The 23,517-nt window shown below is 42.9% G+C and overlaps 1 protein-coding gene across 1 annotated transcript in view; it reads left to right on the top strand.

Moving 5' to 3' along the window:
- Positions 1-23,517, top strand: part of HIP1 (huntingtin interacting protein 1) — a 128,602-nt gene that overhangs the window by 952 nt on the left and 104,133 nt on the right. The window lies entirely within an intron of this gene.

Raw genomic sequence — 23,517 nt, 5'->3', positions numbered from 1 at the left:
AAGAGGCAGACTGCCCTATTTGTCCAGGCTGACCAGGGCTGGGGACCAAAATTCCTCTGTGTCAACAAAAAGCCACAATCCATTTTTACCTCAGAGTTTCAATGCCTGGTGTATTGATTTGACTGAATCACGCTGACATGTTTATGGTGTTCATCAGCTCATTTGTATGCAAAAATTCATTTCAAAGGGTACAGCACTTCTTTTAGTCCTGGTGCCCAAGTCGTGTGGGTAGATTGGTTCTTCACTCTTGCTCTCAGAGTGGAACCTTTGAAGATCCAGCTGGGGCCTCCATTGCCAGAGGCTGGTTTCCCTGCTCTTTTCTTCTTTTCTCCCCAAACTTTTAGATAGAAAAGATTGTGAAGACCTGACCGAGTGTTAGGATAAAGCTTTTCACCCCAGGGACCTCATCCTCTCCTCTTTCAAGCTACTTCTGGCCCTTGAAGGTGTGTCTGGGTGATGGAAAGTAGGGAGTGTCCACTCCTTGGGTCATCCTGCCCCAGGAAGGATGGCAGAGATGGCCATTCACTTCTGGATTTCGCTAGCTTTGTGAACTGGACTGCTGAAAAGAAGGAAGCTTTCCATCTGCCTCGCGTGTGACTGCCTCAACTAGCTGCCTGGTCACATATGGCTTCTTGCTCCGGGAAAGTGTGAATATTATTTTTTTAATAGGAAAGGAAAATAAATAGGTGGTATTTTATGATAACCCTTTCTTTCTAGAGTCTCAAGTAAATAAAAACTGGAACAATAGAGAAACGCATACAACTTGGATCCATTATAGTGATGGAAATTAGGTTTGTGAACGTTTTCACCCATGGCTGGCATATCCCCTCGCTATCCATGGACAGCCCAACAGGGAGAGTCTACGTTATTCTGTGGAACACTTGTAATTGGCTAAATTTGACCTGGTGTGGAAGTGAGGTAGACTGGATCAGGAAAAGAGAGTTTTTCTAATTGTTAAAACTATTCAGGGAGAGGAAAGAACAAAACAGAGAACAGTCCAAAAACTTAGCATTAGTCAATCTGAAAAAATTTACTTTGTTTAATGACTACCTATCAAATGTATTATGATATAAAAATAAGTTAGAAAAAATTTTTTAATGAGTTAAGAGACCATGAGAATCAGCCAAAGTATAATGATAATTGTAACTAGTGTTTGGTTGGTTCTATTTTAAGTACATTATTGTATTATCTTCTTTAACCTAGACGAGGACCTATGAGGTGGTATCAGCCACATTTTCCAGGAGGAAATTAAGGCACAGAGAGGTTACGTAACCTGCCAACATCACACAGCTATGAGTCCCAACCTTTAAGCAATGTCTTGTGTTGCCTCTGAGTACTGGGCAGAGCACTGGCACTGGGGCTAGAAGTTTGAGTTTTATGGGTGGGAAGGTAGATAGGCTGTGTGGCCTCAGGTAAGTTGTCTAACCTCTCTAAGCCTTGGTTTCCTTATTGTAAAATAAAGATAATACTTACCTCACAGGTTTAATATGGGAGCTATATTAAATAATATGCGTGAAGGCATTTTGTAAATTGTGGAGCACTATTTTCGTGATTATGGCTATAATCTGACTGGGAAGATGAGACATAAGAAAACACAGTAAGTAATTGTGCAGGCTATGATTAACTCTTCCATAGAGGGATAGAAGTGTTACTAGGTAATGTGATAATTACCAAGATCGTGTGCATAAAGTACAGGCTGTGGGAGTGGAAAGAGTGGGGAGCCCTCACAGAGGACTGAACCCCTCCCTCCACTTAAGCACTTGCTGAGTGGAGGGAGGGGGATGGGGCATTCCAGGAATGGGGTCTGGCCAGAGGAAACATCTGGAGGTGAGTGGATGATGCGAACTGTGGGAGGTAGAGACAGGAGCAGAATTGGCCACTCCCACCTGCTACCTCATACCATTTCTCTGTGTTGCCCTTAGTAAACTATGAGCTTCCTGAGGATAGGACTGGGTCCCGTTCTTGCCTGTGTCCTCAGATGCCTGAGGCTAATGTTGGTGAGCTGGCTGTGGTTGAGGGTAGAAAATGACTGGTTAGCTCCAACAGAGAGCCCTGGCCTGGGGCGGAGTAACTCAACTCTGGGCTACAGAAGACATCTGCATTTACTTGATATTTTTTTCCTCTCAAGATTCTTTATGGTCCAGCCTTGCCTTCTACACTCTCAATCAGGAGTCTGTCCCATGTCCATCAGAGGACTCTGATTTTTCTGCTTTTCTTCTGGTCAGGCCAGTGTCCCAGCTGCCTGTACCCTCAGTCCAGCCTTGTTTCCTCACTTCTGCCAGCCTCTTCCAGGTAGCCTTCTGTCCTCAACTCTCCTGGTGTCATCCTTACACTTCATATGGCCACTGTCCCTGCCAGAGTGGGACAGAGTGGGACAGGCCCCAGACCTGCCTGTCATAGCCTCCATCTCTAACTAGACCCCTGGTGTGTCCCCCATCCAGCTCATCGCAAGCATCCTTCAGGCTCTAGGGAAATTAAAAGTTGTTCTTGCTCTCAAAATAGTTGCTGTAATAATGATTCCTTGCCCTGAGCACTTTACAGTTTATAAAGCGTATTTTAGTCATCATTGAGGCTGCATGGTGGGCAGGTATTATCTCTCTCACTTTATGGATGAGAACTCGGTAACTTACCCAAAGCCGCCGGTTGGTAAATGAAGGGTCGAGATTTAAACCCAGGACTCCAGGTTCCAGGTCTTAGGCCCCTTCCACCACACTACCCTCACTCGTCAAATCCAGAGGGCAATTCTGAAATGAATCAGGAGGGCTGCTGCTCTCAGACAAACAAAATACTCTGTCTGTATTTACTTAGTTGGAAAATGGTTTTCTCCATGGTTTGCATATTTTTTCAACATTCATTTAGTGAGCACATACCATGGAGGGGACTCAGAGATGAGTAAGATAAAGAGACCAGCCCCAGAGGAGCTCATGAGTCAGCAGGAAGGTGGACCAGCCACTGCAGGGCTCCTTTCCACAGAGGACAGAGGACCTGCAGCAGTGGCCTCACTGGAGTCCTTACTAGTGCAGGACCTGCTGAATCAGAGCACGCATTTCAACCAGAACCCCAGGTGATCCTGTGCACACTGAAGTTTGAGCAGCTTTGCTCCGGGGCAAATGAATACAGGGATCAGAGGAGAGGCCAGGGCTCTGGAAATACAGAGGAGCTCTTAGTCACAATCTCAGTAGAGCCCACCACAGAGTACAGGATCCCAATGAATTATACATTTGGAAGAGCCAGGAGATTTGGGTTCTAGAGAGGAAGAGACAGAAACCAATATTTACTGAGGGCCTGCTGGGTGCTAGGAACATGTTAGGTGATTTATATCCATTGTCCTATTTAATACCTCAGGCTCAGAGAAGCCAAATGACTTTTCCAAGGTCACACAGTGAGTAAAGAGAGAAGCCGGGATTTCAAAATCAGATGGCTAAGTCTTCTCCATGTTTAAGTCAGGGAGTGTTTCTGCCACCTTGCTCATGATCATCAGCAGATGCGAAGCCTTCGATTCACCAGCTTGATAAATTTTGGGTTGGGCTAGAGGGATCAGAAGTTCTCAGCCTGGGCTGTACCACCCTCCTAGTTCTTCCTTGCTCCCTTAGTTAGTATTGAAAACATAAAAAAGCCGCTAGGAACTTTCTTTTGGGCTCATGGTTTATAGTTTTCTGGTTTCCTCCCACTGATACTAATGATAATAGCCAACATTTACCACATTTATTATGTGCAAGCAGTGAAGGCCTTACACAAACCACCCTTTTCAATCCTTACAACAAATTTATGAATTATAATCCCTATTTTACAGATGCAGAAATTAAGGCTTAAGAGGGGTTAATAACTAGATTAACCCCTCTTAAGCCAAGATTCTGAAGTAAGTGACAGAGCTGGGCTTCAGACCCAGGAAAATCAGTCCCAGAGCCTGGCCTTACATGAGTGCCATCTCCGTGTCACTGCCTGGCCCTCTCCGGCTCTCTTCCTTTCTCCCCCTAATGGTTAGGCTCGCCTAGGTACTCTCCCCACCACACTTCTCTTTTACCTCCTGTCCACTTCCTCTGCCCTCACCTCTATCTGAAGGTTTCTATTCCCACCTCCATGACATCGACTCCCCACATCTCCCTCCTGACTTCTCAGCTTGAGCGACCACTTCCCATTGGACATCTGCCCCGGGATAAACTGCACATGCCCCAAACTCACCTTGGGCCTCTCTAGACTGAATGCCCCTGTTTGGTTCCCAGCATCTCCCTGGCATTGGTTAGTTCTGAATCCTCCCGTCCTCTTGCCCTCACAGCCACTTTCTATTTTGTGACATTTCTCTTGTTCTTTTGCTTCTCATTGTTCCTGCCCTATTACTTCTTGTCTGCATTGTTGTAATCCTGTCCTCCCTGCCCCCCAAATAGCCTGGTGCCAGATGGATCATCTCTAAAGCCCAACACTGCTCTGTAATTCCCTTTTTTCAAGAGCCTTTCTTGGATCCCCAGAGACCTTGCATGACGTGGTACCATCAGGGTATCTAGTCCCTATTCTTCCCAGGTTTTAACTTAACAGTGCACCCCTCCATTTGACAGCCCCCACAGTGTGCTTCCTGTTAGATAATGTATTTAAGTGAGCAGGGGTCCTTAGCTACTGTGTCTCTCTGATTCATCCTAGCAAGCCCATGTTTGGCTTCCCTTCCAGACTATAAGCTTCTTGGGGGCAGAGTCTGGGTCTCAAAGCTTTGCATGAGGCAGGCTTTGAGGCCTGTTTGCCAAATGCGTGAACATGAAAAGTCAGTGGATCTGCAGGGAACCTAGATACTGAGGCAGGCCCTCTCTTGCCGAGCACTTTTCCTTTGCACATTTTGGAGATTTTCCTCTGTCTCCTTTGATTTCTCCAGTGATTAATTTTTACTGAGTTCCTGCCCTGTGTGCCAGGCCTGTGCACCCAGGGTGCCATGGAAGCCCCTGCCCAGCTCCTGAGAATTAGGCTGGAGAACTCATTCAGGAGAGAGCCTGCAGAGTCAAGAAATAGAATTTGGGCTCAAGGTTTATTATTTGGATTTCTGTAAAGTTTAGAACACTATAGGCATTCCCAAAACATGGTCTTGGCCTTCCCAGGGCTTTTTTTCTGCTTCAGGTGGGACCTTTCTGAGCTAGAAGATATTACTAAGAAGGGAGAGTGGCCCGGACACCTGGATGTGGCTAATGGCAGTGGCTGTCCGCAGGTGCTGGAGTTTATAGCAAGGCATAAGGGATGTTAGGATGAGTGCAGAGTAATATGAGAGCCTTCCCTGGGTAGAAAATCTGGCTCTGTTATTGAATTTCTCGTTTCAAAATGAGTAGGCTGGAAAAGATTTCTGAGGGTCCTTCCAGCTCTTCAATGTTTAGCTTGTAAAACTCATGTTATAATGGGCTTTCACACTGGGGAATAAGGACATGCATTTCTTCTGAGCACTTAACTGCTCTCTTGAATAGTTTCCAAATGCTCCTGTGTGTGGAATGGGGTCCAGGTACCAGTGACATGGGGCTCAGGAAAGGGTGCTGCTGTACCTCAGGAAGGGATGGGGAGTGGCCATGAAAGCAGATCCCTAGCCCCACTTGAGTAGTGAAAGGGTTCTTTGCCTGTGAGGCACTGATGAAGGTGGGTTTCCTCTCCCCATCCATTGGCGCACTTCCACTACCTTGGGACAAAGTGTGGAGGAGACCTGGGTGGGGCGCAGGGTGCAGCCTGGTGGAGAGGGCCTGAGGCCAGTGCTTCACTTGCATCCAGAGAGTTGACGGCCTGGAGAGATGCCCACCTAGGAAAGGGAACTTGTCAGCCCCACCTCTTGGCAGGGTGGGAGCTGCTTCCTGTTTTCCTGCCCAGGCAGGCAGGGAGGAGCCCTGCTCCCAGCTGTGGGCAGTGCTGTCTGACACAGTGGGGGTGTCCTGTGGTTCAGACAGTGGAGGAGAGAATGAGAATTTTCTTGGATTTGAAAGGTTGCTGCTGTCGCCTCTGCTGTTAGGGCCTTGGGACAGCTCAGGAAGCTGGTGTGGACCGTCCAGGAAGCTATTATGGCTTATGGTTTCTAATTTAACAACAGCTAACATTGTTTGTAGTTTATAAAGCATATTTACACATAACCTCTTTTTAGCCACAAAACAACATGCAGTAGGTGATTGCGGTCAGTTTTCAAGTGTGGACACTGAGGCTCAGAGAGCTTAAATGACTTGCCTTAAGAGCACTTAGGAAGTGGCTAATCCGAGACTTGAACCTGGCTGGTCTGATCACAGATTGTATACCTTCTTTTCCATATCTACCTTTAAAGCTGAAGCCTGGTCTGGAGCTGGTAACTTAGAAAAAAGGTACAGAGATTTTTTTTTTTCCCTAAATCTTTTCCAGTTAACTTATTGGACATTTCAAATTCCTCCCAGAAGATTTTTGTAACACATATAACCATCAAAAGGCCTGTATCCAGAATATGTAAAGAACTTACGAGAAAAAAAAACAAACAAAAAAACGACAACCTAATAGAAAAACAGACAGGAGGAACTTCACAAAAGAGGATAAACAAATGGTCAACAAATATATGGAAGGTGTGCAACTTCATTACTAATCAGGGACATGCAAATTAAAATTGTAACGAGATACTACCATATGCTCATTAGGATGGCTGAAATAAAAATGAAAAAAACCCGACAGTTCCAAGTGTTGGCAGAAATGCGATTCATTTATTCTGAGTGCCAGTTGAGTATGTTGAGTATGGGCTATACACTGGTGCAACTGCATTGGGAAACAGTCTGGTAGTATCCTAAAATTGAAGATATGTACACTCAATAACCTAACAATTCCATGGCTAGCTATATAGCCAACAGTGACATGTACATATGCACCAAGAAGAATATTCTTAATCATATTTTATAATAGCCCCAAATTGGAAACAATCCAAATGTCCACTGTGAATATGTGGATAAATAAATTGTGACACAGTCTTTCATTGAGATACTATACAACGATGAAAATGAATAAACTACAGTTAACACTCAAAAACATAGGTGAATCTTATTAAAAAAAAAAAAAGTGGTAGACCCAAAAGGACACCTTCTGTATGCTTCCATTTATATTAGGTTTAAAAAACAGGCAAAGCTAAATGAGTATTAAGGGGTGCTGCTCAGATGGTGAAACTGTTAAGAATAAAAGGGATGATTACCTTAGAAGTCCAGTAAAGATTATCCTTGGGTGCATGGGAAGTTAGTGATTGGGAGGGTGTGCTAGGGGAGCTTCTGAGGTCCTGCCATCAGTCTGTTTATTGGCCTGGATGGTGGTTTATGATAATTCATTAAGTTATACATTTTTGTTTTCTGCAGTTTTCTCTATTTATATTTCAAAATACAAAAGGTTAAAAAAACAGAAAACAAAAACTCCCAGCAAGTGGAAGATAGTGTCTTGAGGAGGCCAAGACCTGCCACTTATATATTTGAGCTTTCTCTCAAATACAGAACCTTCCCCATAAAAGCACTTCCGATACTGCCCTAGAACTGGAAAGCTTTTGATTATGAATCATGCATATACAAGCATCTTCTGAGTACTGCTGTAACATGTAGCCGAGAAGTTGAGACTTATCATTAGCCCATACTTAGCATGTTGCCTTTGGCTTCCATTTATTTGTCTTGTGTCTACCTCCTTTAGTGGCATATGGGCCCTAAGTTCCTCACTCAGCTTTTAGCCAGTTGCCCCAGTGTCTAGCAGAGGGTTTGACACCAGCTAAGGCTCAGGATGTCTGTGAAATACAAAATAAATTACATGGTGAAAAGTTTTTGAAGGAGAGAGGAAAATGTGGCTCCAGGCTCAAAAGAAGTGCATTTGAATAAAACCAAAGGCCTGAGTGGTAGACATTTGGAACACAACCTCATGCTTAGCTTATGTTCTGAAAATGTAGATCAAATCATGCATGATGGAGACATGATCAGCCGCTATGAAAATCTAGGAGCTTGGGACATGTCACCGGGGAACACAGCAGAAACACTAACCTTCTAACAGTGGTTCTTTGAGGTCTCTGGCTGCGTAGTCCCTGGGGCCAGCCCACGATGCAGTTGTTATGTGTGTTATTATGTCTTATTCCCTTTTCCCTATTTGGCTGGAAGCAATGTCTTCTCTCTTTGGTTTTCCTTGGATATGTCTTGACTGATGCCCTATTCTTCCGTCCCATTTTCCATTATCCTTCAGAAAGAGATACACAGACATGAGCTGTGTGGTTTCTTCCCTGAGCAAGATCCAGGGCTACTTCTTAAACTCCTAAACTAGAAAGTAATTATAGGACAAATGAAGGGATGCTCCCCTGTGCCCAGTGGGGAGTAAGACATATCCAACCCCGGAGGTTGAATAGGCTAAACATGTTTGTAGGGCCTAAAGAGTTAGGTGATTTAGCTCTAACATATTATGAAGGAAAGTCTGAGCAATTAAAGGTGTCCTTATATCAGAAAGAATGACCTGGACCTCTCACAGACCCCTTTTGGAGGTCTCGTTAGAGGCAGAACTAGGGGCTGAATGGACTGGATTGGTCCAATGGCATTAATGATGTTTTTGTGGAAACAGAAAAAACTTCCTTTAGTGCCTAGAAGAACGATACATAACTGTACCATAGTGATGATGGTGATGGTGTGGTCATCTCCTTCATGCCCTGCTCCAGGGACCACTCAGAACTTAGAAGTTTTGAAAATTTATTTATTTTCATTTATTCTGAGTGCCAGTTGAGTATGTTTAGAACGCCTTTTGTCATGAGAAATGGAAATAAAAACCAAGTGATAGGAGAGTCCAAAATGCCTTAGGTAGATTCCCAGGCATGGTACTGCCTTAGGCCTCAGATGGAGGAGCAGGCCTGGGTAATGACCGGCTGTGAGGCCCTCTCAGCCTCCGTTTCCTCATTTGCAAATTACTTTACATAATAGTACAGGCCAACATCCCTGACCTGCCCTTCTGAAATCCCAAAGCACTGGAAACCTGAAGTTCTTTTCAGAGTTTGGTACCTGGTGCACTCGTCTGGGCTTATTTACATACAGTCTTTGTTATATTCCCATCTTAGAATGGTTGGTCATATGATATGCTGCAAAGATATTACTATGTTTGTTAGAAGGTGTTGCTTAGTCTCCAGAATTCTAACTTCCCAAACACACTTGGCCCCAAGAGTTTGGGATAAGGGGTTGCTCTCCTGTAGTATCTACTCCATTGTGTTTTTGGAAGGATTTGAATCAGATACCTTATGTATACAAGATGAAGCATTATGCTAGGCAGATTATTCATTATTCATCGATTTTAGAATCACACTTGTAGGACTAGGAATAATTAGACTAACTATCCAAGTCCAGCTTCCTGTGTTCAATAAAGGTCATGTGAATTATTTTAAACTAGAAAGAATTGAAGTAACAGCTTGGTATGGAATAGAAAGATCCAAAGACAAAACTGGGTTCAAATCCTATCTCTGCTGCTTACCACCTCTGTGACCTTGGGCAAATGCCTTGACTTCTTTGCCTCAGTTTTCCCATCTGTGTAACAGGGGATAACAAAACTGTCTCATGGGGTTGCCCTGAGGATTCAGAGAAACTGAAGAAGGCAGTGAGCCAGGCACATCGTCTATGTGGTTTTCTTGCCAAAAGTGCAGTAACCTCAGTTTAATCACAAAACATCAGGCAGACCAACATCGAAGAATATTCTACAAAATAACTGGCCAGTACTCTTCAAAAATGTCAAGGTCATGAAAGACCAGAGAAGACTAAGGAGCTGCCTCAGACTGGAGGAGAGTAAGGAGATGTGACAATAAAAGGTGGGTTCCCAGACTGGCTCCTGGAACAGAAAGAGGACAGGAGTGGAGAAACTGGAGAAATCCAAATCAATGCTGTAGTATAGTTAATAGTATTGTACCAAGGTTAATTTCTTCATCTTGATGATTTTCCTATGGTTATGTAAGGTGTTGGTTAATATAAATGGAAGTTGGGCAAAGATGTACGGGAACTCTACTATTTTTGCAATTCTTCTGAAAGTCTAAAATTATCTCAAACTAGAATGTTAAAAAAAAAAAAGAATGGCATGTTGCTTGGCAGACTTTAGTCAGGGCTAAGCACATGTGCATTCCCTGGCTCCCTTGGGTCATCCTGGAGACACTAGAGACCTACACACACACAGAGAGAGGGCAGTGGTTTCAGAGGAGGGAAAGCGTTGCTAGTCCAGGCTGCATCGGAGGAGGGAGAAAGTCTGGTGCCCGTTGCAAAGAGAAGCTCCTCTATGTGCCCAGGTCTTGGAGGCAGAACAGAGCAGGACCTTTGTATACAGACTAGCAGGCACACTCTGTCAGGCTCTTCCTGTTGCAGTGGTAACTAGTAGTTAAACACTTTGCAGTCAGACAATCTTAGTTCCAGTTCCACTTTTGTTACTTATTATCTTGTGGGGACCTTGGGAACGTTACTCATCTTTAACATGAGACAATGTACTGACATTTGGGCTCAATGAATGGATTGAATGAGAGGGTCCAGAGCAGTAGCCAGTGTGGGCTGTTGCTTCTCCTCCCCCTGAAGCCTGCCTGAGTGGCCCCAGTGGAAGTGCCTACCGCCCTCCAGGTTCCCTACAGTACCTATTTTGTGTCCCTCCAAAGGCCTTTTCTAGAGCCTTCCAGTCCCACGGTGTGTGCATCTTGTTTGTCCATGACCTAGAGCTCCTGTAGACCACAGGGCTTTGCATGTAGGAAAATGTGCAAATGTGGTGAGTGAGTGGGTGAATGAATGAATAAATGAATGAATGAGTGAGTGAATGAGTAAATGAGTGAGTTTGTGAGTAAGTGAACGCATGACTGGATGAGTAAAGAGGTGCCTCTCTGAAAGAGGGCTGCGCACCACATGTGCTTATTGGTGCAAATAGTTGCCCCTTGGCAAACTGTTCTCCAGGAGGAATTTGGAAGCGTTCAGACCAGGCACACCCTTTTATTTTGATTTTTCTCCCCCTACCTCGGATACCAGTCACCTGTCCAGAAAAAAAAAAACCAATTAACTCATTTTCTTACAGTGTTGAATATCTTAAGCTTTAGAGCTGTTTGTCGGTGCTTCACAATTCTCCAGGCCTCTCTCCTTGTCACTGAGAACTTTTTACCACAGGAAATCAGGCTCATTTTAAGGGCCAAATAGTCACTAAATATAGCCTCCCGACACAGATATTAAAAGAGCTGTGCTGATGATGTTATGTCTGAATAGAGAAGAAGGGGAAGAAATAACTTTTTCTTTTTCTGGAAAGAAGAGTGAAGATCCACCAGGTTTTCTGTGGGTCCACAGGGAGTGGAGCGATGGTGTGGCGTCAGTATCTTCATTATGGAATCACCAGATGTTTGTCACCAGCTGGGGGCTTGGTTTTAGATTTCTGTTGTCAGGCAGTCATTCCTTCTTGTCTCCATTAAAAAACGCCCCTTGCCCAAGGAGAGTGACCTCAGACGAATGTGCCCTTCCCACCAAGCCCAGGAGAGCTGCGCTCAGGGAGGTGTCAGTGAGAGCCACTCACCCCCAGCCCCAGGACCAGCATGGGCTGAGTGGGGAGCTCGCCCCTGCATCTTTCTCTTCTCAGTGCTGGTTGACAAGCAGCAGGTGCCACAGGTGGAAAGGGGTGGGATGAGGCCCTGGAATCTTCGCTAGTGAAAAAGGAGCAGTGGGTATAGAAGCCAGGAAAAAGTTCATGCCTCAGAGGGAGATCTGGATTGAAATTTCACGCACACTAGTCACCATGGCATAGATTTGTGGGGTGGGAGGGTGGGGTTCTCATGTGGAGCATGGCTTTCGTGGGGGCCGATGACTTTCTCCTTTGGCTTCCACTTTGGGGTAATTGGGTGGTCAGAATAATGTCAACAGAAGATAAAACTTTGGGGATGATGTTTTTGTTTCTTAAATGTTCCTTCAAGAATATAAGTAGGTAGAGAGGAGTGGGAAGTGGAGAGGTAGATGGGGGAAATTTTTAAAAATAATTTCTTCAATTAAATAAAGAAAAAGAAAAGGAAGGAAGGAAGACAGACAGACTACAAGTAGGACTATTTTAGGGAACTTTCTTTGGGGCAGAACTTACATCTCTTTGGGAGAAAAACTTAGTAGCTCTTTCTGTAAGAAGCTCTGTGCAGTGAACTCTCTTAGTCTTTGTATGCCTGAAGCTGTCTACATTTCACCATCTTTTTTTCTCTGTTATAACCAAGATTTTATTGGTACTTGTTTGGTGATCAGCACACAAACGTCGTGAATTAATGCTAGTATTAAAAAGCCTATACGATATAGCTGCAATGCTTAGCTAAAGTGTTACTCAACTACTGTTCCAAAGTAAAATTTGGAGACATTTTATCTACAAATAGAGGACACCAGAGCTCAGAGTTTTCAAACATTGCTAATTTTTAAGCCTTTTGTGAGGACTGTCCTGATAACGCAGGAAGTGATATCTCACACATTATACTCATGGCACCTTAACAGGTTTGGGGAAATTCCAGACCATCCCTTGCGCGATTTTGACGCAGATGGTGTTCAGTTCAGATAAGGAGACAAAAACCATATTGAAGACTCACAGACAATAATAGTGGGGAAAAAACACAAAAATGAAAGATGGGTCATTTAAAATGACTGTCATTTGGGCTATGTGTATTTTAGAGGATTTTTTATTATCCCTCTCACACAGTCTATGGAATGTTACGTTTACATCAAACAAAACCTCCCTTACTCGAACATTCCACAAATTTCTGGTTTTACTGAAATTAACCAGTACATGATTTTACCTCTCAAAAAGGAATTTGTACTTATTTAAAGATGCATTAAAGTGTGGGATAAGGTGGATTCCATGCTTCTTAAAAAATGTTTCTGGCACTACAGAAAAATCTGCATTTCCAAAATAGGTGATGAAGCTGCTGCTTAGAATTGTAGGAGAAAGGTATGTAAGAACCATCACTAAGACTGGTCTAAGACTGTTTTCTTTCCCACTGCACTGGAGCCTGAAATAGCCTCATTTTTAAATTCTGGTTCTGTTGTTAAGCTGTCTTTAGTCTCTGCTTGATGATCCTCCTCTGCCCATTTTCTTTTGCTTCCTTTCCTCTTTTGTTGAGACATTTTTGGTCTGATGAGATTTCCTTTCTTATTGCCTTTTTTGCCTAAGAGACCATTTTTTTTTCAAGGCCAGATTAGATGACTATTTGCTGATCTTTTGGGGGTTTCTCCTTAGTGCCCATTCAGCAGGCTTGACTTTCCTTATTGTCATCTTGACTGAAAGCAGTGACTGTGGACACAGTGGCGGCAGAGGGCATGCATGGCTTGTGGGTACCATGGTGAGTCCCTTCCCAAAGCCGGCAACCTGGACACTCCCCCTCCTGCTACCTTAGCTGCTGAGTCACAGGATGGAGGTGGAATAGCACGTGAAGCAGGATTAGGATTCTGCTGCCTTCTCACACATTGTTCTTTTTCTTCAACACTTTGAAGCTATTATTTTGTTGTTTTCAGGCACTTAATTAGTCCAGTTGTCAGACCCTTGTGGATAATCTACCTTTTCTTTCTAATAGTTTCCGAGATTCTTTTTAATGTAGTATATAACGTACACCAGGTGTTTTCACTTGTTGTTCTTGGGACTTATTTTAGATTGTACTCTAATTCTGAAAGATTCTCAGCCATTATCTTTTTGATTATTGCCTCCGATTTTTTCCCCACTATTCTCCCTTTTGCAAATTCTATTAAGTATATCATGGAACTTCTCATTCTGCTCTCCATTTTATTCAATTTCTCTTTCATATTTCCTGCCTTATTTTGCTTTCTTTGTTTTCATTCTAGGTGATCTCCTCAAATCCCTCTTCGTATTTCCTAATTCTCTTTTTAGTTGTACCTAAATCTACTCTTTGATTTCTAGAATTCCTATTAGTAATCTTTTTTTTAAAATTCATTTGCTCTTTTTCTACATCTTATTTTTGCTATGTGGTTTCCGTTACTTTTTTCATCTTATTGAATGTTTTAAACATTCTTATGTTGAAGTCAGGGGACTATTATTTATAGTTTCTGGAGCGTTTGATTTTCTTTGTTGAATCTGCTCTTTTCATAGTATTTGATTTCCCTGTAACTTTTGTCATTTTTGTCTGTCAGAACATCTTTGGCAGAGATTATATTCTATGAGGTCCTGCATGTACCTTGTTATTATGGTATCCCTTGGGACATCTTTTTATAATTGTCTTTGCTAGGCCCTCCAGAACTCATTGGTTCTAGGCCAAGTTTTACTTGATTTTCCATGACAAGGGTTCCACACTGCGCGAGTAGTGAAGAACCTTGACACACTCATACAACGCAGGCTGGAGGCACTTGATTCCTCTAGTCTCCTCACCAAAGGTCTGGGGCTGCGGCTTTGGCCAGGAGCTCAGTTCCAGATCCCTGATGCCCAAACAGTCAGTGACCTTGACTTGGGTCCCTTATAGCATATACATGGTTGCATATCCTGTAGCACGTGCCTTTGAATCTCATTTGCTGCAGTAGCTTTCTGGTATCTGGAGATACTTTCAAGTTCGTCTACAAGTTGATGATATCTAAAAAGAAAATTTTTTTTCTAGCATGTCTACATATTGTGTGAGAGAGGAGGTCTTATGTATGACAATTTAGTCTGCGCTTTTTACCAGAGACTTAGTCCCTTACTGTTTATCTTCTATAAAGCAACCAGAGAGATCTTTAAAAAAAAAAAAGGAAAAGAAAAACATCAATCGGATTATTTCATTGTCCTGATTAAAACCTTCCAGTGGCTTCCTATTTGCTTAGAATAAACTATAAGATCCTCTATAAGCTTCCCCTGATACCCTTGCCAGCCTCATCGTGCTCACTATGCTTCGAACTCCTTAAAGGGGCTTATTCTGACTCCTCCAAAAAACTATACCCTCACTCTCCATCTCATCAGCTCTTGCATTTTCTTCATTATAGGTATTATGGGGTAGTATCATCTTGTTTGTTTTTGGGTTTTGTCATCGTCTCCTTCCCATAACCAGTGGGGAATCCATGAGCGCCGTAAGAATCTGTCTTATTTACTGTTGCATCCTCTGCCTCCACCACGATGCAGTGGGACAGCGCTTAGGGCCAGTCTTCTCCTCTGTAGGTTAGAGCATTCAAACCCTTGTCACCTGTCTTCAGAATTCCTACCTCTAATCTTTCAGGAAAGGACACTGGAGATAGAGTCAAAGATCAGTGTCCCAGTTCTGGCCGAAAGGCACAGTCCTTGTGTGATCTTTGGGCAAATTACTTAACTTCTCCCAGTCTCCATTTTCTCATTTCGAAAATGAGAACTACCCTATGTGATAGAGTTTTTGCGAGAATGAAATGTGAATATTCTCATAGCCTTGGGAGAAGTGGCAGCAAATATTTAGGAATAAAAGTATTCACTTCTCAGGGAGGGGACTATAGGCTTCGCCTTACCAGGGTCATAAAACCCTTGAGACTTTTTTCACCCCTGGTCCTAAGCCCCAACTTGTTGGTTTCCTCCAGTGTTGGCTTTTGTTTCTGCTGTGGCTATATTTTGAGTGACTGTATGGATGGTGAGCTCCATGTCTGTCAACCAACAAATGTATTTTTGAGAGCTTGCTCTAAGTGACAGCTCTAAAAACCTGTTCTTGCCCTCATGGAGGCTCTGCCTGGTTGCTGGAGGGCAGGGGTCCTGGTGTCCTCTTTGGCTTGCTTGATAAAGTTCTGTCAGAGTTCTGGATAAGTGGGTTAGTTGGAATGCCTGCCAAGACCTGCCTTGATGGCATTCATCATTCAGCAGATAAGGTTTTCTAAGCGCCTGCAGTGCCAGGCGCCAGGAGTCAGGGATAATCAGACTTGATTGCTGAGTTCAAGTTGCTCCTAGACCCAAGGAAGAACAAATGGGCCAAATGGTCACTGCAACTCCTAACCACAGAAATAGAGGAGGCCAAAATGAATGGGAAGAGGCCAGGAAGGCAGGATTGACTGTCTCAGTTGCTTATTAAAGAACTCAGGGCCACACTGTGGCTTGTAGTGATTCTAAACGTGACAGTTATGGAGAAGAGAAGAGAAGCTCAGTGCAGACTGGAGGAGCCAGGGAAGCTTTGGAGAGCAGATGGGTCTCAGGAAGGCTTTGGAGGACCAAGGAGTGTAGCTGTGGGGACGAGGGCGACAATGTGAGTAAACAGGGAATACTGCAAGCAGAGGCCACAGACATCCTGCCGGCTGGATTCTTTTGTGGGCTTGTTTTGTTTGGCCCATGCAGCTCTTTAAAATTGGAACTTAATGTCTTTAGATGGAGAACATACTCTTTCCTTCACCATGCTCATCACCATTCCTCATTTTTATTCCCGACCTGACCAAACACATTTATAGAATGAGCCTAGACCCATGCTCTATTCACTGGAGACCCAGGAGAATCAATGGAAGGGTCTAGAATTCATAAGCTAGTTCAGTATAGGGAATAAAAGTGCTGGGAGTGAGATATATAAAAATCAATAATATGTTTTCTTCTATATCAGCAACCTGCTTGAAAGTATAATAGAAAACAGATCCTATTTACCAATGCAGCAAGACCATATGTATCTTTATGAATCTATGAAATCTCCAGTCATTCACTCAAAACAAATTGAGTGTGTGCTATATATTTTATCTTTAATTTAAATTTTTAAATAAATTTTTTGAATACATAATTAATTTTTTAAAAAAAGTGAAAAGGCTTCCTTCCACTCCTTTCCCCTACAGCCAAGTCTCTACTCAACTCCTGGAGAAAGAACCACTCGCTTCCTAATTCCCTGTGCTCCCTCTAAGTATTTTCTTATATGCAAGTAAATATAAATATATTGGGATATTCCCACTTCCCCACTTTATATACAAATGATAGTTCAGAGTCTTGTTTTTTCACTTCACCAGATATCTTGGCAATGTTTTTTATATCAGCATATAAAAGGCTTCCTCATTCCTTTTTTACAGTTGACTAGTAAAAATACTGATTTTAGATATTTTAGATAGAACCATGAGCTCCAGAGTAAAATTGCCTGGGTTTGAAACCTGGTTCTTCTGCTATGACTTTGAACTAGTTATTTCTCTATGCCTCAGTTTCTTCATGTGTAAGTAGAAATAATAGATACTGAATCATATTGTTGCAAGAATTGAGTGAGATAATGCTTATAAAAGGGCCTAGAATAGTGCCTGGCATCTAGTGAGCCCCTAAATATTAGCTGCTTTTCCTATTAAAATGATGAATATTATAAATGCAAAGTAAGGTGAAAGGATAAAGAGTGACTTGGGCCGTATTTTCGATGGAGGGTTCCTGATGAACATTATAAAACTACTGAAAATATAAAGCAGATGTATTAATGGGGAGACATACTTTGTTTCCAGCAGACACTATGGAATTTATAGAGATTGTCATCTCTTCCAAGTGTAATTTATATTTATCCATTTGTAACCGAAACCTCAATGGGATTTATTTTGGAACTTTTTAAGTTTTTCTGAAATTTACCTGGAAGAATAAACGAGTGAGAATAACTTAAAAACTTTGTAAAAGATGGCTACGATGAGAAACTTGCCCTATTAAATATCAAAACACATTTTAATGATTAAAGCAGTGACTTAATTGATGGCTTCAGAATGAACAGATCAGTAGAATAGAATAAATAGCCCAGAAACATATCTTTATACACATGTACATTAATTATATGATGGAGGTGACCCCACAAGTCGATAGGTTTGGAAAGATCATTTGGTAAATTAGGGGAGGGTCATTGGTTAGCTGTTTGTGAGGAGAAGAGGCTGCATGCCTAGATAAATTCCAGATAGACTAAAAGGTTAAATTTGGGGGGATGGGGAATTAAACCATTAAAAAAAAACCTTGAAGAAGGCAGAAGGAAGCATTTTGGGATAGGGGAAGACCTCTGAGTTTCAAAGCAGTTAAAAATATCACAGTGAGAAAAACTGACTTATGCAATCACGAAAAGTTAAGGGCTCTGTATTAGTTTCGTAGGGCTGTTGTAATAAAGTGCCATAAACTGGATGGTTTAAAAGCACAGAAATTTATTCTCTCATTGTTTTGGAGGCTAGAAGACCAAAATCAAGCTGTTGGCAGGGTCATGCTCTCTCTGAAACCTGCAGGAAAGAATCCTTTCTTGCCTCTTCTAGTTTCTGGTGTTTGCTGGCAGTCCTTGGTGTTCCTTGACTTATAGGCGCATCACTCCAACCTCTGTCTCAGTCTTCACATGGGGTTCTCTTTGTGTGTCTCTGTCTCTCTTCTTATAAGGACACTAGTCATCATTGGATTAAGGGCCTACGCTACTCCAGTATGACCTCATCTCAGTTTAACTGATGACACCTGCAACAACCCTATTTCCAGATAAGATCACATTCTGAGGTACTGGGGTTTGGGACTTCAAACTATCCTTTGGGGGAACATAATTCAACCTTAATGGGCTTCATATGTCAAAGCACAACAGAGGAGTTCAGCTAAAGTAGCAAATTGGCTACATACCTTCTTCTTCCTAGATTTGCTACAATAATAGTAAAAAAAAAAAATAATAATAACGATAAAGACCCACAAGGACAAAGAGGAATCATTATCAAAGGGGAGATTTCAACACATTTGGGGAAGAATTAAAGAGATGCTGACGAGAGGAGAGCAAATTTGCTCTGCTGGGCCCAGGTGGGCTTGAGCTTGGAGGCATCCTGGTGGGGGTGGGAAGAAGCAGGACTGACATTAGGTGAAGAAGATATCAGCCTATAAGAACTGTTCACCCCCCACCCTCTGCATTCTAGCAGCCAGGCATTTATCCTGCAGCTGGGGGACCAGATTGGAGAAGCTGACCTGGATTAGTTCCTAACTCAGAAACTCAATGTGGCAGAGGGTGGAGTACCACAGTGCTGAAAACAAGGCGGTTAGTCTGGAACTTTCACTCCATCCAGACATGCCCAGGTGGGCGATCAGAAGATGCTTCTCTGGAGAAACCTAAGGCCTCAGTGAGAGGGCTGGCTCCCCACACACTCTCCCTAAAATGAAATTTGCCAGTTGATGAGCTCCACCAATGGAACCCTCCAATTAACTTTTTAGAGCTTTGCCACTAATATAAACAGCTAACCAAGGATCAGCTGACATAGAAGGAAAGGCAAGCCTCTGCATGAACAAAAGAATTAAAATAAACAGTCAGGAAAAAGCAGTCTGTAAGAAATAAAGACAATGTAAGTTCAGAAGCAAACTTCAGAAACTTCCAAATAGTATTCTCACGGAGTTCAAGAGGGCAGTGAACTCAAAATTTCATTAGAAAATAAAGTCATAGAAGATAAAGTGAAGAAAATCTCTCACAAAGTAGCAAAAAGAATGAGTTGAAAAGTGCAGAGAACAGATATGAGACCTGGAGAATCAATCCAGAAGGTTCAACATCAAAATGTTTAGAGTTCCAGAAAGAGAAATAGGGGCAGCAGAAGTGATTTCCTCATCTGCAGACCACCAATGTCCAGTACAAGAAGTGACAAAAGATACCCCAAGGTACAGCACTGTGAAACTTTAGAACACCAGGGCTAACGAGGGGATTTTACAAGCTTCCAGAAAGGAAAAACAGGGATCAGGCAAAGGAATGAGTATTGGACGGTACTGAGTTTTTCAAGAACAGCACTGGTTGCTGGGTTTAACATTCTGGGGGAAAATGATTCAATCTGTAATTTCGAACTCCGCCAAATGACCGATAAAGTGTGAAAGCAGAACAAAAGGATGCACTTCAGCAAGACAGGAAGAGGAAAGCATGAGATTCGGGAAAAGCGGATCCAGTACAGGCGAGCAGCAAAGGGAACCGAGGGCTGCCTTCTGGAAACAAGGCACCCCGCAGTATATCTTACCAGCGGTTCCCAACCTTGTTGGCCCCAGGGACCGGTGCGCCTGTGAGAAACTAATGCCTGATGATCGAGGTGGAGCTGAGGCGATGATGCTAGTGCTGGGGAGCGGCTGCAAATACAGATGAGACTTAGCTCACTCACCTCCAGCTGTGAGGCCCAGTTCCTAACTGGCCGAAGACCTACCTGTACATGGCCTGGGGGTTGGGGACCCCTGTCTTACATAGTTTATTTGTGTCTTTTACTTATTTTTTACTTAGATTTTCTTTTTGTTGCTGAGTCATAAGAGTTCTTCATGCATTCTGGATACTAGACTGTGATCAAATATTGATTTGCAAATATTTTCTCCTATTCTATTGGTTATCTTTTCTCTTTCTTGAGAGTGTCACCACTTGCTTTTTAAACTATATTTATGTATGATTTTGATGATATTTATTAAAAATTAAAACTAATAAAAGAATAAAAATCAAATATAATTTAAAAAGAGGATAGTATGTTTTAAAAGTGATAGAGTAAATATCTTCCTCTACTTAGGGAACTTGTACAAACCCATAATTAAACACAGACTCCAATAAATAAATGGATATGCATAGATAACTCACAAAGGAAGAAAAAAATTCGTAAACATAAGAAAAATGAGTAAGTGAAAATACAAATTAATAAGATATTTAAACCTTTTTTCTAGTGACAAAATTGAATAATGTCAAGATGTACAAATATATAGGCACTCTTCTGATAAAGAAAGTACAGACTAGCGTGACCTTTGGGAAGGCAGTTTGGCACAACGTGCCAAGAATCTTAAAAATATTGTTACTCTTTGACCCACTAATTAACCTTCTAAGAATCTATCCTAAGAAAATAACTTGAAATATACAAAGCCCTCTAACATGCAAAGATATTTATTACAATATCAGTTTAATAGTGAGGAATTGTAAACAACCTAAGCATTCAACAGAAGATGGATGAGTAATTTCTGATACACCCAGTGCTTGAAAAATGCCTAGCACACACTAGGCATAAAATAAATAGTTGAATGACTGAATATATCTGCAGGATGGAATATTATGCAATCATGTAAAATTATATTTATATAATTTTTAATAATGTGAAATTATTAAACTTTGGAGGGAAATGATGTTAAAAAGTTTATCTGGAATATGGTCTAACCACTTGTTTTTTTTTAAAGGTTTTATTTATTGTTAAAATAAAAACATAGGAAAAAGAAGGAAATAAATAAAAATGTTACCTCTAGATGGTAGAACGTTAAATAATAAAAAGTATACAATCTCCTTAGCTGATGCACGGTTATCTGACCTGTCTCAGGGCAGTTTTTCGATGACTTCATCACCTGATGGAAAGGATAATCCGAAAGTGGAGGCGACTCCTGCTGGGCTCTCGCTTCCCCCATTAGTAAAGGTTTCGTTAGGGCTGGGGCATCTGACTCTTTGCTGAGTACTAGCTGAGAAATGTAAAATGTATGAAATTTATTCTCAAACACTTAAGCACCTATTTTGCACCAGGGACCAAGGACACAAAGTTCAAGGACCCCCTTACCCCGGGGAGTTCACATTCAAGAACAAATAAAATAATCAGGGCTCCAAACCATCCTCTGTGTGTGCATAGCAAAGGACAATGCTGTCTTCAAGTTTCTTGGTGGCACTCTCTGTGCACCTGTCACGACTCAGTCAGTTGACAGCCAGGCCTAAAATACCTGAGTGCTCGTTTTATCGACAACCCTCACTCTATTTGTCCTCACGGCTTTTGGCAAGGGCTCCTTGTGTGACAGATGAAGTCATTGACTATACTCCAAGGAAACTGACTGCCCCCAAGTGCTGGGGCATGGCTAAAAATTTTATTTATATTATACATTCATAATATATATTTATACACATTTATAAATATGTGCATGTATATATGTATAAATAATTTTCTATGATGAGTTGGTATTGCCTTTAAAATAAGGCAAAAATAAAAGTATGCTTTGTGTTTCTCTTTTGGCATTCACTCTGCTTGTTTGCTGTATTGTCTTGCTGCCCGGGTTGCCTGCAGGCTGCCCAGAAGGCTCTGCAGAGAGGTCAAGGGTCCTGAGTATGGCGACAGTGTGAAGCTGAGCCAAGGGACCTCAGAGAGGATGGAGGGGCCTTGAAGAGAGTCCCTGGTCAATTGGTCAGCTGGAAGCACTAGTCCTTTGCTTGTCACTAAAGCCAGGGACACCCAGGTGCCATGGGGCCACTTTCTGCTTCTGGCTCCTGGAGAGGCTCCAGCGATCCAAAGGTTGCTATTAGGATCCAGAGTTGGGAGGCTTGTGATGACTGGTGTGATGCAGCTGTCCTTGGGAGAGGACCAAAGGCCGCTAAGGGAGGGAGGGTGGCAGCTGCTGGCGGTGGGCACAGGGCCAGGCCTGGGAGAACCAGGCAGAGGATTTGCGTGGAGGGCCCGACAGGTGGAGCTTTGTGTCCCGGGTGTCCTTATCCGGAGGGGCAGCCAGAGGGGCAGCCAAGCAGATCTCTCCTTACCCCATTTCCCTCTCATGCGGGCTGCACTTGGCCACCTTCCAGTCACTCACTCCTTGAGGATCCTCGCCAAGAGCCCCTCAGCCCCCACTCCTGCAGACACAGCACAGTGGGCTCCACATTCCCTGCATTCACTCAGCCTTGGCCACTCATTGTGGGGCTGAGGGCCTTCTGTTAATACAGTGGCAGAGAGGTCTCACTTTCAGACCACAGAAAGTCCTGTGAGCACTTGCCTGCCTGAAGGAAGGCAGCCTTGATAGGTTTACACACACCACCTCCCAGGTTTGTGGCACACACAGTGGGGCACCAGCAGCGTGCCATGTGGAGTACAGGATACAGGGAAGACCGCGGCTTTGCCCCCAGTTTCACAGAAGAGAGAGACTCATCAACAACCAGTGTGAGAGTACTAGCTGAGGTGTGTGGAGGACACTATGGGGCACTATGAAGGACGCGAAGGACTCTTTCCGGGGTGGGGGGTAGCGGACAAGTTACAGAGGAGGTAACTAGTGAGGAAGGCTTTGAAGAAGTTTTACAACTGAGGACACAAGAGAAAAAAATCAGTGAAGAAAACATGTTGGAAAGGCCCTGAGGCATGGAAGAGAGCCAGGTTCTCTCGAGAGTTTGGGAGTATGGGTTGGGGAGGGAGTAAGGCACAGGGAAAATGAAGCTGGAAGGGAGCTGGGCCCAGATTTGCATGTTTGCCATCTGAGATTTTAAAGGTGGCCTGTGGAGGGAGCCGATGAGGAACACCAGCAAAGTTGTCTTCTGTTTCTGGTGAGGTGCCAGTTGTACTCCTGGGAGACTCAAAGTCACCAGATAACCTGAAAACCTTAGAGATGTTAGATAAAGGGAACACATATCCTTTCAGATGCATAGAAATGCTTATGGGATAGCAAGAGAAATTCCTAACTCACCTTCCTGACTTTCTTCTGGGGCTGCCTGGGGCCCCTCCCAAATAAACGATTTGCTCTTGAATCTTTGTCTCTGGAGTCTAGGGAACCTAAACTAAGATGGATTCTTCAATAAATTATGCTGAAGCAACTGGTTTTCCATAGGGAAAAATAAAATAATAAAATAAAATTAGAATCCTGAGACAAGGCCTTTGAACTTGGCAGTGAGTTATGGCAACCAAGCAAGCAACTTGAGCCGGTGAAGAAGCTTGCAAGCAGACACAAGCTTTCAGGGCAGATGGTAATGGAAACTTCTTGGAGAAAGCGTGC

This window comes from Pteropus medius, unplaced genomic scaffold (assembly GCF_902729225.1).
Source record: "Pteropus medius unplaced genomic scaffold, Ma_sr-lr_union100, whole genome shotgun sequence".
In the NCBI taxonomy this organism is placed as follows: domain Eukaryota; kingdom Metazoa; phylum Chordata; class Mammalia; order Chiroptera; family Pteropodidae; genus Pteropus; species Pteropus medius.
Note: the sequence above shows the minus strand (reverse complement) of the source record. Positions and strands in the feature narration are given on the sequence as shown.